The sequence below is a fragment of the Elephantulus edwardii genome, unplaced genomic scaffold, assembly GCF_000299155.1.
Source record: "Elephantulus edwardii isolate Elephantulus edwardi_28Jun2011 unplaced genomic scaffold, EleEdw1.0 scaffold00020, whole genome shotgun sequence".
In the NCBI taxonomy this organism is placed as follows: Eukaryota; Metazoa; Chordata; class Mammalia; order Macroscelidea; family Macroscelididae; genus Elephantulus; species Elephantulus edwardii.
Window position 1 is genome coordinate 5976939 of NW_006399770.1, and position 4573 is coordinate 5981511.

The following is a 4573-nucleotide window of genomic DNA, read 5'->3' on the forward strand; positions in this document are numbered from 1 at the left end:
TAAAATTAATAAAATAAAATTAAAAATAGAAAGAATAAACTTGAACAGCCCCCCCCAGCAAAACAAAAACAACAACCAAAACCTGGAGCTCTAGTGTTATAGTCTGTCGGAATTACTCTGCTAATCCGAAGGCAGCGTCTCATGTTCTCCAAAATCCTTCACTTCTGTTTATAGAACAAGAGTAATAATAGATAAACACTTGTGTATTTACTAAGAAATATGTAAATTTATACACATACACAAATACATAATACACATACCGACATATTAACGTTTCAGTCTCTCAATAACTTTAACAGAAAGGTACTATCACTTTCCCCTTTTTACAGATGCAGCAAATAAAAATAAAAAAAGACAAATGTAATTTGTTGTAAAAGAGAAAAAGCCAGTGGATGAAAGAACCAAGATGCAAACCCAGACAGCTAACTCCAAGATTTTCTTCTTGTTTACGTTAGTATTTCCACACAAATAATATATACTTGGATGTCCTTTAAATAAAGATATATATTTGGTGTTTTTTTTAAATATTTTCCCCCCTTCTGTACATCCTTATTTGTTTGCATGTTGGTGGGGATGACCACATTTATTCTGCCATGGCCCAACTTTATAGGTTGTTAGGATTGAAATATCACAACTGGTGGCTGCACACACTGCTGCTCCTGACTTGCTAAGCTCTTGGCAGCTTCAACCCTTATATTTAGTTCCACCTGTTTTCTCTTATTCTGTTCACAGTGGGAATGAAAAACAGCCGGGTTTCTATTTTTGTCTATTAATCGGTTCCGTTACTCGGAAGCCATTATTAAATAGAGCTTCCTTCTTCCAAGTCTAGCAATCTGTTCATTTCTTCCTTAGGCCAACCTCTAATCATCTTCAGGGCTTGCCTCTGCACTCTCTCCAACATCTTTATATGCAGAACTGAGGATAGAACAAACATTCCAATAAGGATCTGACCAGTGTAGTGTAAGAAAGGACTTAAGGTTCCCATGTCCGATAGAGTTCTTCACAGCGTCCAAGTTCCTACTTTGTAGTCTTCCCCTGGTTCTGTGTTTAATATACACGGCACTTTATTCAACAGCAGCCATGGAACAATGAAATTCTGCAAGGTTCACTGCATGAACAGAGGAGTCATTCTGTTCCTCAGCGTCCTACACACATCAAATACAAACAGTGCCCAGATTGTGGCTTGGACTTTGCTAAAGACATTACAGCACAATAACTACAACCACACCTATTTGAAAGCTAGAATTGGAATCTTTTAAATTCAGACTCTGTGGCAAAGATTTGGGAGACTTTGAAATTTGATATAATTAATTTGAAAAAAAAGGTAGAGTTTTTCTTATTCAGTATGCTAGCCAACAACTGTTCAAAGAGATTAAGATTTGAACACTTTGTGATTCTGAGATTTTTGTATGTAATTAGCTAAAGTTTTAAAAATTTTAAACAATTTTATTTGTGCCTATGATTTTATAAAATTGTTAAAATACTTAAATCTATCTTTGTGTATCTAGGAAAAATAATTAACTTCAAATTGCATCACAAAAAATAATCAGTGGGGATAAATAGCACTAATCTTAACAAATCAAGATTTTAACATCAGAGAAAGTATCCCCGAAGATAATAATATATTAGAAAATGGTATTTAAAAGTTTGTGCCACCAGCACACCTGTGGATGGCTGAATCTCTTAGCAGGGAACAAAGAGTGCATATTGAGAGATCAGATTAAACAGTCAGTGTTAATCCATATTGTTTGATTTTCTTGTCCCTACAGATTCACTCCAGTAACTTGCATTGTACAGATGACACAATCTTGCTTGCTAAAAGTGAGGAGAACTTGAAGCACTTATTGCAGAAGATCGAGCAATACACTCTTCAGTATGGATTGTATTTCAATATCAAGAAAACAAATATTCTTGTCACTGGACTGATCGCAACATCATGGTGGTTAGAGAAAATATCAAAACTTTGTCTTACTTGGATCCACAGTTCCCAATTCCAGCAGTCAGGAAATAAGAAGACTCATTGCACTGGGCGAATCTGCAGTTAGGGACCACTCCAAATAATTGAACAGTAATGATGTCAGTTTGAGGACTAAGTTGCATCTGACTCAGGCCATGGTCTTTCTGATCACTTGCTATGCAACTGAAACGTGGACAATGAATAAGGATGACAGCAAAAGAATTGATACCTTTGAGCTATGGTTTTGGAGAAGAACATTGAATATCCCATGGATGATAAGAAAACAAACAAATATGTCTTTCAAGGAGTGTAGCCAGAGTGCTTTTTGGAGGCAGGAATGATGAGGCTTTGCTTCACGTACTTTGGACATATTGCTAGGAGTAGCTATTCCTTGGAGTGAGACATGAAGTTTGGAAGGGTGGAAAGTTGATGAAAGAGAGGAAGACCCTTGACAATGTGGACTGACGTGGCGACTGCCACAATGGGCTCTAGGGTGCCAGGAAGTATGAAGATGACACCAGCAGGACAGGACAGGGTTCAGATCTGTTGTTCACAGAGTCACTGTGAATTATACTCAGCTCTATAGCATCTAACAACAACAACAAAAATCTACTGGAAATGAGTAAGTTCTATTAGCTACCCTACAGGACAGTGGAGAATTGTACAGCATGATTTCAAAGTTTTAAAACACTTGCTGATGAAGGTCAAAGACTAAAGCCTTCAAGAGGGACTACATATCAGCATCAAGAAGACAAAAATCCTCTCCACTCACCCAAAAGGCAGGGAGCTCTGGAACTCTGTCTTATCCAGTGCCATCCTTATCATCCTAACACTCAAGAAATCAAAAGATGTATTGCAATGGGAAAGTGTGCTGTCAAGGACCTCTCCTTGTATTAAGGAACAATGATGCCCCTTTAAAGACGAGGGTGCTCTAGTCAGTTCATGATTGCTCAGTCATTTGCATCTAAGAGCTCCACAATGAATAATGCTGACAGAAGAATTGATGCCTTTGAGAGTTGTGATACTGGAGAAGTGTACTGGATATCCAAAGGATTGCAAAAAATCTGAACAGATTTGTCTTAGAGAAAGAGAGCCAGAGTGGTCCTTGGAGGCAAAGATGGAGAAGCTTCAGCTCACATACTTTTGGTAGCTTAGTAAGAGGAGCTGTTCCTCACAAAGAGACAGAATGCTTGGAAAAGTGAATGTCAGTGAAGGAGAGGAAGATCCTCAATCAGATAGACTGATGGAGTGACTGCAGTAATAGGCGTAAGCATGTCAGAGTTGATGAGGATGGCACAAGCTAGGACATGGTTTAGATCTGTTGTTCATAGAGCAGACTTGATATCACTTGATAATGACAGTCTTTATAGAAGGGAGGTGCTCTATAAGCAGAAAGGCTATGTATCTTTGGTGGTTCAAATCCACCAGCAGTGCCACGGAAGAAAGATTTTCTGCATTCAGAAACACACTGGAGGGTCAGCTATGAGTCAGTTCAGACTAGACCACAGTGAATTTAATCTAATATTTACAGAAGCAGACTCATATTTTTCTTCCATGGAGTGGTTGGTGAGTTCAAACTACCAACTTTTCTGTTAGCAACTAAAGCTACATTGATAGACATAATGCTTTCTTAATATACCTAATGATATAAATAATAGACATATATAAATGCAAAATTCTAGAGTCCCACTTGTTCAGACTCTAGTGTGAGAAAATAATCCAAACTGGACTATATGAGGAAGAATGTGACATTCTTTGGAACTGATTTGGAGACTTTTGATATGCATATGGAATAATCTTACTTTCTGAGTGAAGATAACTTGAAGCACTTCCTAAGAAGATAAAAAATAAAGCCTTTAGCAAAATAAAATAAACAAAAACTCACAATTGGGATAATAAGCAGCAGTATGATAAATAGAAAAAAGATTTAAGTGATCAAGGACTTCATTTTACTTGGATTCACAAGAGTCATGTAAACGGCAGTCAGAAAAGATCTGCTACCCAGTTCCTCTTTAAAGTAGCTCTGGTGGCCTAGCTGCCAGAAGCTGCACTCCAATTCCAGAGTTGTTGTTGTTGTTGTTTGATGCCGTTGAGTCGTAGACGACTCATAGCGACCCTATGAACGAACGGCCTGAGCACTGTTCGTACATAGAGTTTCCGGAGGCAAGTCATTTCGGAAGTGGATGCTGCTCCTGCTTCCAGGCTTGATTTAGTCGGGAAGCTCCAGCCAACACTGTCCACCATAAGTACCCATTACCATGACTGGCACATCACTGTCACAGTCTTCAGCATCACAGCAACCATGAGTATTCGGTTCAAATCCACCAGGTGCTCTGCTGGAGAAGGAGGGGCAATCTCCTCCTGTACCAGTCAGACATGATTTGATGGTACACACACAGACAAAAAAAAAAAAAAGAAAAGTTTTAAAAAAGCAAGGATGGCACTTTAAATATTAAGGCATACCTGACCCAAATAATAGTATTTTCAATTGCTTCACGTGCATAAGAAAGTTAGAATTGAATTAGGAAGAATGAAGAATTGATATCTTTGAATTGTGATATTGGGAAAAAATATTGGATATACCATGTTGTTGTTGTCGTTATGTGCAGTCAAGTC